Source organism: Suncus etruscus, chromosome 14 (assembly GCF_024139225.1).
Source record: "Suncus etruscus isolate mSunEtr1 chromosome 14, mSunEtr1.pri.cur, whole genome shotgun sequence".
Classification (NCBI taxonomy): Eukaryota; Metazoa; Chordata; class Mammalia; order Eulipotyphla; family Soricidae; genus Suncus; species Suncus etruscus.
Genome location: NC_064861.1, coordinates 17573260 through 17587178, shown reverse-complemented (window position 1 = coordinate 17587178; position 13919 = coordinate 17573260). Strand labels below are relative to the sequence as shown.

At 40.2% G+C, this 13919-nt stretch overlaps 1 pseudogene; it reads right to left on the bottom strand.

Moving 5' to 3' along the window:
• Positions 1–13325: 13325 nt before the first annotated feature.
• Positions 13326–13439, bottom strand: LOC126029051 (uncharacterized; annotated as a pseudogene).
• Between the last annotated feature and the right edge of the window lie 480 nt (positions 13440–13919).

Here is a 13919-nt window from a genome sequence, read left to right as displayed (position 1 = left end):
AGAACAAGAAACTAAAAACAAGCTCACTGATATATCAATGGTGTTATGGATAATAGATATAAGATTAGAATCAGGGCTAAATAGATAGTAGAGTGGGCAGGACATTTTCCTTGCATGTAGCTGACCCAGGTTCAGTTCCTGCTACCCAATACAAACTCCTGAGCACTGCCGAAAGTGACCTCTAAGCACCACCAGAAGTAAATCCTGAGTACCACCAGGTGTGGCCCCTTCAAAAGCAAATACAAAAAAAAAGCAAATGAATGCCATAGGATTGAAATACAGGCTTGACTAATTCCAAGTAGTATGTTATAATATTTACACATATTCTTCTACTTATGTTTTTCTTTTTTTTATAATTTTTATTTTAGTCATAGTGGCTTACATATCATTCACAGCAATATTTTAGGTACATATTAACATTGAATCAGGGGAATTCCCACCATCGAATTGTCCTCCCTCCACCTCCGCTCCTGTCCTGCCTCCCATAGCCTCTACCCTCATCCCTGGGGCTGCTAGAATGATTGGTCCCCTCTATACCTAGCTTACTACTTAGTGATCTTTCAACTGTTTGGTCATGGTACCTCCATTATATCGCCCTCTAATTGGGAGGTGGGACTAGATAGTTAAGGTAATGTGGTTTTGTTTGAAGCAGAGAAAAGTAATAAAATGGGGTAAAAATCAAATATGCCGAACATGGCCAGAGTCCTTCTAGAGGCTCTCATCCTCAGTTTGAGAGACAAAGGGGTAAAAGAAGGTGGAACACCACATCAGTATAATAAGAAGTACCAAAAAAAATATCCAGTGAGCGCTACAGCAATAAGGATAGGCACCACATACTTGCTGTGGACTTGAGATAAAAAACATGACAGAGCACAAAACGGAAGAAGAGAAAAAAATACATAAAAATGGAGACAACCAGTTCAATATCCACACCAAATCAAAGAAATCGACAAAAGCTAGATAAAAAAGGATTACTTTGTGCTTTTTCTCTCTCTTTTCTCCTTCTGCATAGGCACAGTAAACATTGGAGTCATTTGAAAAAGAATTCCCTTGGTCTAAGAGATACAGTTTTTCTCCACCCTTGAAGTATATTGTCATGGGATTATATATATATATATACATATATATATATATATGTATATATATACATATAGACTCCATTCTAGTTCATTTACTCTCCCATTGGTGCTTTTGTGGTGTCTGGGAGACTTCTGCTCATCCTGGGTGATAAAATCAGGTCTCTGTATCTAGAGATCTCCGTCTCTGCACATGTCAAGGATGGAACTTATGGTGAAATCTTTCTTTATGATTCTAGAAGTTCTGTTCCCTTAGTGTCATTATAGTCTGTCTTCTGTGGTTGGTGGTCTTGGTCCTTGCGCTGATCCTAGGTTGGAGCCTGGGATAGCGTCTTTCATTATAGTTACCAGAAGACCCATTCAGTTCTACTGTCTCAGTCATACCTCTGGAATTAGAGATCATGGTTGTTGTGCAGGTCATAGGCCAAACCCTAGACTAGGGTTTTTATCTTGGTCCCAGGATACATACTGCCCAGTCATGGTTCTATCAGCCAGTCATCTATAGATCACGATCTTGGCTTTTGCACAGACCAATGGATGACAAGTCTTCTGATTTTTTCTCATCGTTAGCTGGTGAGGTAGGATAACCTGCTCTTAGTTCAAGTTGTTCCCAATTTCCTCGTTGTCAGGATATCCTATTAGTGCTGGGCCTTTTTGGTGTTTGAGCAGTATTAAGGATGTCCCAGGTGGGATTTGGTTCCTGTAGCTGTTGTGAAGAAATGTGTCCTTTCTATGCCTGGGATCCAGGGGTCCAGGCTGGTTGGTCGGCATCTAATCACCTAGGGTCTAAGTTGGGTCCACATGACATATATTCAAGGTGGGAGATGCCCCTGTGTTGTTAAAAAGTATGAGTTCTTATCCCTAGTAGATAAGAGCCCATTTTTTAATGTAACCTTACCCCTTTTTTAGTGTGCCTTTGCAGGAAGAGATGATGCTACATTATATTGCCGTTGCATTTGGGGGTGGAAAGAGAAGAAAACAGAAGCAAGTCACACACCCAAAGAAAGATAAAAATAGAGGTAAAAATATATGTGCTCCTGTATATATAAAGAAAAAAGTTTTTTTACATAAAAATAAAAAAATAAAAAACTGAAATAAAAAAGTAATTAAAGGAACAAAGTGATGCAGGAGACTACCTATATTTGAGGAAAAGCAGGGAAAGAGGTAGTGCTATACAGGGCTTATACTTATGATGGAACTACAGGTTTCCCCATTGTCTTTTGAGATTTTCTTGTGGGATGTGGGTTCCCTGGCTCCTGTTCATCACATACCCTGACCTTCTTGAGATTGGCAAAAAATTTGCGGCAGGGAGGTCTTGTGTAGAGTTCTTGCATTGGGGGGTCCTTTTAGAGCTAAGTCCAGTATCAAGCAACAGTCTGCATTGGGAAGAGTTGGTAAGAAGGGCCACACAGTGAGTCAGCAGGGGTGTTGGTTGTCTTTTCTTGCCGAGGATGAGGTGTGGGTTTGGGTGGGTGTCCCTTCGCTTCGGTGCTGGATACTGGTTCGTTGGGGTAGAGGATCAGTCTTGATGCCTAATAGATTAAGAACTGAGGGTGAAGAGTTTTAATAAGGTGGGAAATCTGGATGGGATTGAGGGGTGAAGGAATAGTCAGATTTCTAACCAGGGGAAAGGGAGAAGTATATTGAAGGGGCAAAAAAGGACAAGAGAGCAGATAAAATTGAAAAAAAAAAGAAGAGAAAAAAAAGTAGTGAGAAGAGACAGGGAAAGAGCAAAGGAATGTTAGTTTGCTTGAATGTGTTCAATGAGTAGGCCCTGTAATATAGCTCTGTAGGTCACAGTTGCTGCTTCGGTGATCTGGCTGGTCACGTACTTCAGGTCCTAAGAGAAGGTATAACCTAGAAATAAAGGGTATGTTAAAGAGTTTTATTGAGGCATCTTCATATTGCAAGCTGGGTATGGTATCTCATGTGACTGAGTCCCGAGGTGTCATCTTAGGTTGTCTACCCTTTGTATCCAAGAATGCCTGTGGACAGAAAAGCTGAGAGGTTATTTTAGATATAGTAAGATTAAGGCATTAAATCATATTATTTTGAAATGCTTCCACTGGAGTCAATGATTTACCATGTTCTACCTATTTTATTCTCAATAAACTTTATAGATTCGGGTCTGATTTCAAGGTCTATGATCCATTTTGACTTGACTTTTGTATAAGGAGTGAGGTATGGGTCAATTTTCAATTTCTTACATGTGGTTTTCCAGTTGTACCAACACCATTTGTTGAAGAGACTTTCTTTGTTCCATTTCAAGTTCTTGGCTTTTTTGTGGTTCCAGATGAATTTCCCATGGTAATCTTTACCTGTAATCCCGTATAGGATCCCTAAGAGATTGTGAGCCTTTGTAGTAAAGGGCTGAGTACATACCTGTTCTCTCTATGCTGTTGTTTTTGCTGTTGCTAGTTTCTTTATGATATAATGTGTAGTCAAGAGTTTGTGTTGTTCCTCTTCCATGTGATTTGGGAAGAACTTCCCAGTATATGTTGACTGTTACAGTGTTTGGAGTTTCTATTCAGTTCTACTCTGTTCTTTGATCATTGAATATTAGTTGTATATTGTGGTGTACCCCAAGACCCACCCATTTCTGGGAGGGGTCTAGGGAACCGGATAATAGGTGTGACCCTACCTGCAAGACCTCCCATTCCTGGGAGGGGTCGGGAAAAAGTTAGATAAGCCTGGGACGAAAGGGATTCGGCCCCTTTTGTTTCTTGGCCGGCTTTTGGATCTTTGGGCCGCATGGAGACCAAAGGGAAGATGGCTAACAGGAGATAAGATGCAGGGCTAGCAAAATAATGCTGTGCTTGAAAGGTTGACATAGGCCACACACCTGTGGTGGCTAGGGCATGAATAAAGATGATTCTTCCTGAAGCCTGCGTGTGAGTGAGTGATTTCACCTGGGCCTGGAACCCGGCCGGCTGGATGGAGTTGCAGAGCCATGTGGCCTGGGGTGGCAGAAAGGAATCCATCGCCATCCATCGCCATCCAGCACCATCACTAATTATTTGATTCTACAGTATATATGGTGTATATTCTAGGTGCTTCAGAATAGTGCTATCATCCTGTGTTTATCTTTCATCTTCTGGCTTACTTCATATAGCATAATATGTTCTAGGTCCATCAACGTTGCTGCAAAGTCTATGATTGTACCATTTCTGACTGCCATGTAGTATTACATTGTGTATAGATACCACATCTTAATGATCAACTCATCTGTTGTTGGACATCGAGGTTGGTTCCAGGACTTAGCTATTTTACTGAGTGCTGCGATAAATAGTGGGGTGCACACATACTTTGGAATGAATGTCCTTATGACTTGGGGGTAGATACCTAGGAGAGCAATTGCTGGGTCAAATGGCAGTTCAATTCTGAGTTCTTTGAACACTCTCCAGACTGTTCTCCATGGGTGTTGGACTAGGGGACATTCCCACCAGCAGTGGATGAGAGTGCCTTTCATAGCACATCCCCACCAACAGGGACTGTTCCCATTTTTTTTAAATCTTTGGGTTTTTTTTTGTTGTTGTTGTTTTCGGCCACACCCGTTTGATACTCAGGGGTTACTCCTGGCTAAGTGCTCAGAAATTGCCCTTGGCTTGGGGGAACCACATGGGATGCCGGGGGATCGAACTGCAGTCTTTCCTTGGCTAGCGCTTTCAAGGCAGACACCTTATCTCTAGCGGCACCTTGCCGGCCCCTGTTCCCATTGTTTTTGATGTGAGCCATTCTCACTGGTATAAGGTGGTACCTCATTGTTGTTTTGATTTGGATTTCTCTGATGACAAGTGAAGGTGAGCATGTTTTCATGTGCTTGTTGACCATCTTTTGGTTTTCCTCAGAGAAGTGTCTATTCATTTCGTCTCCCCATTTTTTATGGCTTTATTTGGTTTTAAGAAGCTCAGCTTTCTGAGTGCTTTCTATATTCTGGATATCAGCCCTTTATCTGATATGTTGAGTGAAAGATTTTTTTCCCATTCAGATAACTGTCTTCTTGTGTTAAATAGGGTTTCTTTTATCATGCAGAAACTTTTTAGTTTGATGTAGTCCCATTTGTTTATGTTTGACACTAAATTTCTAGCCATTGGTGCTCCATCCTCGAAGACCTTTTTGATATATAGGTCTTTGAGTGCTCTACCTATTTTATTCTCAATAAACTTTATAGATTCCGGTCTAATTTCAAGGTCTATGATCCATTTTGACTTGACTTTTGTATAAGGAGTGAGGTATGGGTCAATTTTCAATTTCTTACATGTGGTTTTCCAGTTGTACCAACACCATTTGTTGAAGAGACTTTCTTTGTTCCATTTCAAATTCTTGGCTCTTTTGTCAAATATTAATTGACTGTATATGTGGGGGTTTAGGTCTGGAAATTCTGTTCAAACCCATTGGTCTGAGGTCCTGTCTTTGTTCCAGTACCATGCTGTTTTGATCACTATGATTGTATGTTATAGTTTCAAGTTAGGTAAAGAGATGCCACCCAGCTTCTTGTTTTTCACTGTGTGTTTGGCTATCCTGGGTCTCTTGTGGTTCCAGATGAATTTTATGATTGATTGTTCTAATTCTTTAAAGAATGATGTATGAATTTGGATTGGGATTGCATTAAATCTATATAGTAGTTTGGGTAGGATAGTTATTTTGACTATGTTTATTCTACCTACCCATGAGCATGAGGTGTTCTTCCATTTTCATAGGTCCTCTTTAATTTTTTCTGGAGTGTTTTGAAGTTTCCCTGCTATGGATCCTTCACTTCCCTTGTAATGTTGATTCCTAGGTACCTTATATTTTTGATACTATTTTAAATAGAGTTGTATTTTTAATCTCTCTCTCCTCAGCTTCGTTATTTGTATAGAGAAACACTACTGTCTTTTGTGTATTGACTTTGTAGCCAGCCACTTTGCTGTATTGGTTAATTGTTTCTAGGAGTTTTACTGTGGACTCTTTGGGGTTTTTGATGCATATCATCATATCATCTGCAAAAAAGAGATAGTTTGAGTTCCTCTTTCCCAATTTGTATTCCTTTGATTTCCGTCTCTTGTCAAATTGCTATTGCTAGGAATTCTAATATTATATTGAATAAGTGTGGAGAGAGTGAACAGCCTTGCCTAGTTCCTGAATTTAGTGGAAATGCTTATAGCTTTTTGCCATTAAGGATAATGTTGGCTGTGGGCTTTTCATAGATAGCTGTAACTATCTTGAAGAAGGTTCCTTCTAACCCTATTTTGCTGAGTGTTTTCAACATGAAAGGATGTTGGATTTTGTCAAACACCTTCTATGCATCGACTGATATGATCATGTGGTTTTTGTCTTTCTTTTTGATGTTGATTGATTTGCATATGTTGAACCAACCTTGCATTCCTGGGATGAAGCCCACTTGGTCATGATGTATGATCTTTTTGATAAAGTGCTGGATTCAGTTTGCTAAAATTTTGTTTAGAATCTTTGCATCTATGTTCATTAGTGAGATTGGTCTGTAGTTTTCTTTCTTGGTGGTGTCTTTGCCATCTTTGGGAATGAGTGTGATGTTAGCCTCATAAAAGGAGTTGGGGAGGATTCCTGTTTTTTCCATTGTTTGGAAGAGCCTGTGGAAAAGTGGTAGTAAGTCTTCTCGGAATGTTTGATAGAATTCTTCTGTAAATCCATCTGGACCTGGACTTTTGTTCTTAGGGAGCTTCCTAATTACATCTTCAATTTCCTCTGAAGTGATTGGTCTGTTTAGGCTTTCTAGGTCTTCTTTATCCAGTCTTGGAAGATGGTATTTTTCAAGGAATCTGTCGATTTCTACTGGTTTCTCTAACCTAACTGAGTATAGTTGTTCATAATATCATCTCATGATATGTTGTATTTCTTGGGGTTCTGTTGTAATCTCTCCCCTTTCATTTGTGATCCTACTGATTTGGGTGTTTTCCCTCTTTTTTTGGGGGGGTGAGTTTTGCCAGTGGTTCATCTATTTTGTTTATTTTATCAAAAAACCAACTCCTGGTCTCATTAATTTTTTGTATTGTTTTCTTAGTTTCTATGTTGTTTATTTCTGATCTGGTTTTAATTATTTCTTGCCTTCTGGTTGTGGTTGGATTTCTTTGCCGCTGTTGTTCCAATTCTTTGAGGTGATCCTTTAAACTGTTGATTTTGTCATTTTCCTTTTTCTTGACATTGTATTGCTATGAGTTTCCGCCTAATTAATGATTTTGCTGTGTTCCACAGATTTTGACAAATTGTCTCTTCATTATCATTTGTCTCAAGGAATCTTTTTATTTCTTCCTTGATTTGCTCTTTGATCCAGCTGTTGTTGAGCAGCATGTTGTTTAATCTCCAGGTATTAGTTTTTCTCCATTGCTTCTTCTTGTAGTCAATTTTGACCTCTGTTGCATAGTGATTTGATAGGGTGCTTCTAATGATCCTTACAGTTGTGGCCTTATAAAGGTTTGATTTGTATCCTAGGACGTGGTCTATTCTGGAGAAGGTTCCATGTGGGCTTGAGTAGAATGTGTATTCTGCTTTCTGGGGATGGAGGGTCCTATATAAATCTATTAGCCCTAGATCTTCTAATTTTTCATTTAGGGCTCTTCTTTCTTTGTTATTTTTCTGTTTGGTGGATCTGTCCAGTGGTGATAGTGAGGTATTGAGATCTCCTATTATTATCACATTTTCCCTCATGTGTTTCTCCAGATTTGTGAGCAGTTGCCTCACATATTTTGCTGGTTCTATATTAGGTGACATAAATATTGACCAGGGTTAGTACCTCTTGATCTAGTGTTCCCCTGATCAGTAAGTAGTGACCTTCTTTGTCTCTGATCACTTTCTTGAGTTTGAATGCAATTTGGTCTGATATAAGGATGGCTGACCCTGCTCTTTTTTGTTTTCCATTATCCTCAATAATTAATTTACATCCTTTTATTCTAAGCCTGTGCTTGTCCTATAGTTGTAGGTGTGTTTCTTGGAGGCAGCAGAAGTCAGATTTATGTTTTCTAATCCAGTTCTCTACTATGTGTCTCTTAATGGGAGAGTTTAGTCCGTTAACATTTAGGGAGATTATTGACAGAGAGGACTGTTGTGCAGTTACATTATAAAGGGTGGTTGTTGTTACAATCGGGGGTTTGGATTGTGTAATTCGTCTCTGAGTAGGTCAGTTAGGATTGGTTTTGTTTGCGCAAATAATGCAAGTTCGTTTTTGTTTGAGAATGTTTTTAATCTGCCCTCCAATATGAATGAGAGTTTTGCTGGATATTGGACCCTAGATTGGAAGTTTCTTTCACTCAGGCATTTAAATATGTTGTTCTGATGTCTTCTTTCTTGAATTATTTCAAATGGGAGACCTGGTTTGATTCTTATGTCTCTTTCTTTGTATTTGAGGGTTTTTTTCTCCCTTACTGCTTTAAGGAGACCATCTTTCTCTTTGTTTTATGCCATTTGGATTACTATATGTCTTGGTGTTGGTTTATTAGGGTCTATTTTATTAGGGACTCTCTTCACTTCCTGGGTTTGCACTGAATCTTCTTTCCAGAGGGTGGGAAAGTTTTCTGTTATTATTTCCCTGACTAGTTGTTCTTCCCCTTTTTCTATTTCCTCCCCTTCTGGTACACCCACAATTCTTAGGTTATTTCTTTTGTCCTTGATCATTGAATACTGGACTTTTCCTTCCAGTGCTTTGCCTTTTATTTACTTGCTGGTTTCTTGGTGATTTTTTGTTTGCAGTTTTCTTTCGAGTTCTTCAATGTGCTGCTCCAAATGTGTGTTTCTGCTCGTAAGGCTTGTTACGTTGTCTTTTAATTTCTTCAATTCCTTTTGTATAAAATCTCTCATGTTCTTTAAAATTTCTCCTTTAATTTGGCTGATTTGTTCATCCATAGATTTCTTATACTTGGTGGCTAGCATTTCTTTAATTTCCTTTATCAATTCTTGCATTTCCTTCCTCATGGCTGCTTTTAGGTCTCCTTCCCATGGATCTGTGCATTTTGGTGGACTTGGGAACTTGCTAGGGTTTCTCTCTGTATCTCCAGATGTTAGGGTTCTCCTTAATTTACCCATATTTCTTTGCATTTATTGGTGTGGCTTGGAGTGCTGTGTCTTCCGAGTTCAGCCTGTTTTTGTCCCCTGTGGCGTGGGGATGGGTCCCTTCCCTAAGTGTGGTTCTAGAGGGGTCTGTTGGGGGAGCTCGCTGAGATTTGGCTCCTCTTGAGCACTTTAGTGGGGTCTGGTCTGTTCTTCCTTTTTTTTTTTTTTTTTTTTTTTTTTGCCAGCTAGTGCAGTTTCGCTCCTGGCCACTATGGTGGAGAGCGCTGTTGAGTCTAGTTCCCTGTCCTCCCTCCTTTCCCTGGGGGTCAGCGGAGCTCCACCCCCTCTGGGCCTCAGCCGAGGAAATTCCTTCAGCCAGACCCACCTTACAGCTTCACTCCACTCCTGGGTGTCCCAGGTCCACTCCGGAGCTCAGGGGCAGGTTGTTCTAGGATACCCCAAGGTCCAGGGAATAGACCCAAGCTATAGGTTCTAGCCCTTCCCAGTGGCACAGGTCAGGCGCAGGGTTCTCAGGGTGCCCACGTGGGGAGGTGGCCAGGTGGCACACTCACCCTGTCAGGAGTCGAGTCCAGGGTCCCTGGGGTCAGGTGTGAGGCTGAGGGGGAGCTCAGGGGTCTGGCGCCCACGTGGGGAGGTGGCCAAGTGGCAGGTACACTCAACCTGCCTGCAGCTGGGTCAGGGGTTCCTGGGTTCAGGTGTGGGGCTGAGGTGGAGTGTGGGGTCCGGCACCCATTTAGGGAGGTGGCCAAGTGGCAGGTGCACTCACCCTGCCTGCAGCCAGGTCCGGGGTCCCTGGATTCAGGCGCAGGGTTCCGCCCACGTGGGGAGATGGCCGATTGGCAGGCACACTCACCCTGCCTGCAGCCAGGTTGGGAGTCCCTGGGTTCAGGACTATATGTTTTTCTTTATTATTCATCACCAGTAGTTTTTTTTTCTCTTTTTTTAAATACAAAATTATTTTTTGTTTTTTTTTTGGGGGGGGGCACACCCATTTTGATGCTCAGGGATTACTCCTGGCTAAGTGCTCAGAAGTTGCCCCTGGCTTGGGGGGACCATATGGGATGCAGGGGATTGAACTGCGGTCCTTCCTTGGCTAGCGCTTGCAAGGCGCTTACCTTACCTCTAGCGCTACCTCACCGGCCCCTAAATAAAATATTTAAGCACCATGATTGCAAGCGTGATTGTAGTTGGATTTTAGTCATAAACAGAACACCCACCTTCACCAGTGCACATTCCCGCCATCACTGCCCTCTCCCACTGCACCACCCCTGCCTGTATTTTTCTTTTTTTGTAATGGTTTTTATTTATTTTTTTTTCAAACAGAAAAAGCCATTTAATCACACATATACATTCATAGGACTTTAAACAAAATGTAATATAAAATATTAAAAAAAAACCAAAACCCCACAACAAAAAAAAATTACATTTACTTGTAAACTGCTTAACAGCTGGTGGGTTGGCTGACAGGGCTGCCCAAGAAAAGCAAAAGCAGATATAATGAGGTACATTTTCAATGAATAACCACCACAGATCATGTGAACTGCTCTAGCAGCCCAGTCACCTGTTCCCCAATCTCGCCTCCTTAGAGACAAACCAGGGCAGTCCTCCCATGAATTGAGGGCTCCAGCTATATCGATAAGCACCTCAAAGAACAGACAAAACAAACAAACCAAAAAAAAATAAAAAAAAATAAAACAAACAAACAAAAATCACGCCATGGTCTTGAATCTTGAATTAAGAAACATGGTATAGCACATATCGACAAAGAAGAAAGGGAGAAAGAAAAAAAATAAATATAATTGGGGACAACACTTTCAATAATCGCACCCAAACAAAAAAATCTACCAAAATAGATAAATAAATCAAAAATAATAACAATAGTAAATAAAGGTAATATATATATTTATATAAAATAACCAAGATTTTGTGCTTTTTGTATTTGTTTTTTCCCTCCTGCCCTGGCACAGTAAATGTTGGGGTCATTCAAAAAGGAATTCACTTGGCCTAAGAGATATGGGGTTTCTCTGTCCTTGGAGCATACTGTCATGGGATCAACTCTAGACTTTGCTCTTGATCAGGATCCTTTACTTTCCCGATGGTGTTTTTTGTTTTTTGTTTTTTTCTTGGTGTGTGGAAGACTTCTGCTCTATGTTTAGAGGTCTCAGTATCTGCACAGATCCTGAGGTGGGACTTATGATGAAGTCAGTCTTTGTGGTTCTAGAGATTCTGTTACCTCAGTATCATTTTAATCCATCTTCTGTGGTTGGTGATCTTGGTCTTTGCACTGAACCTAGGGTGGCACCTAGGATAGCGTCTTTCTTTGTGCTTCCAAAAGCCCCATTCCGTTACAATTATCTCTGCCGGACCTTTTGGGACTGGGGATCATGATTATTGTACAGGTCATAGTTCAAGCCCTAAACTAGGGCTTTTTTATTGATCTCAAGATGTATACAGTCTGGTCGTGGTTCTTGCAGCCAGTCATCTGCAAATCCCGATCTTGGTTTTTGGACTAACCTGCCTGTATTTTTTACAGTTGCTTTATTAGATGTGAGTATGCATAAGTATATCACATATTTTTATACATACATATATATATATGAATTCATGATAAAGCATGGACATGAGGTCATTTGGGATCAAATCTAAGCATTGAGATATATAGGTCATCTACTCTACAAATTGAACTACATCCTTAGCCTCCTCCTCTTGTCTTTTTTCTTCTTTTTCTTATTCCTCCTCCTCTTCTTCTTCCTCTTTTTCTTCTTTCTCTTCTTCCCCTTCTTACTATTCTTCATCTTCTTACTCTCCTTCCTCCTCTTCTTTTTCTTCTTCCTTTTCATCTTCCCCCTCTTTTTACTATTCTTCACAAATTCTTCTTACTCTTCTTCACCTTATTCTTACTTTTCTTTGCCTTATTTTTCTTACTCTTCTTATTGACCTTATTATTCTTAAAATTCCTCTCCTCCCTTTTCCTTTTCTCACTCTTTCCCCAACTCCTCTTATTATTCTTGTTCTGGGTTTCTGGTACTTCATTTATTTTTATGTTGTTTCTGTTGAGTTTATCAAAGATTTCTATTTTCATCGGTTCACATTCTTTGAAGAGCTCAGACATTGTCTGATCATTTGCTTTAAGGTCCTCTTCCAATCTCTTCTGTTGTATGGAGTTGTTCTGCATCTCACCTTCTCACTCACTGACCCTATTTGCAGCTGCCATTACTACAGTGGAGTGGCTTTCCATTGAGGTTTTCAATGAGTTTTTCAGACCTGTTATTTTAGTATGAAATTTTCTAATTTCAGTCGTCAACTCCTCTTGATTCTTATTTGTGTTTTATTCAAGTCTATCAATGCTTTCTTTGAGTTTCATGAACATCTTCCATAATTCTTCTCTAAATATCTTATTTGAGAGGATACCTAACTATTTGGTACTTTTCAGATGATCAGAGCAGCCATCTTGATTCTCTGCAAATTTGTACTGCAAAAGTTTCCCATTGTGAAGCTTGTAGTGTGCTTTTTACTATGGGCTGAAGTGGGGTTCAGGGGTTAAAAGATGTGCACTGCTGCTCTATGCATCTACACACTACTACATCAACAGTAGTTTTAATGTTCCTGGCCATATTATTCCTATTGTTATTGTTGTGGAACTAATGTTCCCTGAGAGTGAGGATATGTTTAGTTCATCATGACAGTCTGGTCTAGGATGTTTTAAACCATGTCTTGCACCCTCAGTATGTTGTTGTTCATGATACAGCTATGAGATTCAGGAAGATTCACCATGAGTCAGATGATACAAAACTTATTTGGCCAGTCACCCCACAGGAAAAAGATTCCCCTGGAAGTCTATCTCCATTTTGAAATCAACAGGAAAGCACTAGAGACTTCTATTGTTTCCTCTACCCCAAGAACATGCTAGCACTCTCTTCTCTGGTGATATAATTTACTGTGAAAAGATTGCAGGAACTACCTTCTGATCTTGTTGAAATATTCCCAAGAATGCTACCTTAGCTTATAGAATTGTTATAAAAATAATGATCTTACAGACAAACAGACAAGAAGACAGACAGACAGACAGACAGGCAGGCAGGCAGGCAGGCAGGCAGGCACACACACACACACACACACACACACACACACACATCAAAAATCACACACTCCTGGATTTGTGAAAGATGTCTTTATCAGTTCAGGAAACCACACAAAAGAAACATAATTGCAAACTTTTTTATTTTAAGCCTACAGCACCCGGTATTCGCAGGCGGTCTCCCATCCAAGTACTAATCAGGCCCAACCCTGCTTCCGAGATCAGACAAGATTGAGCGCATCCAGGGTGGTATGGACATAGACAATTTCAAACCTTTTTAATTTTCACGAAATAACCAACTGTTTTTAGAGGAAGCAAATTATTTCCAAGTTTCCAGATATAACCAGTCTGGAAATACATATATGTTAAATGCTTAGAAATTGAAGTTTCAAAGTTCCTGATCCATGGCCCCCTTTGATATAGCATATTATTATAGCTATGCTTTTCTCTTTTCCAAGCAGATTAGAAAGAAAAATGATCCTTAGTCACAAAATAGTCTGCTCCCCTCAGAGTGAGTTTATGACAGATGGGCACACAACTGAGTGTGAGTAGCCCACTTTACTTGAAAACCTCTCACTTCGTTAGAGAGAGGTGTTGCCATGCTCCCCCAGTGTGGAATGGGTGTTTTTTTTAACGCATTTGTGCAAAATTTGTGTTAATTGGATCAGTTCATGTTACATTTATTTTCATTTTGGGCCACATCCAGTGATGCTCAGGGGTCACTCCTGGCGTTACTCAAAAGA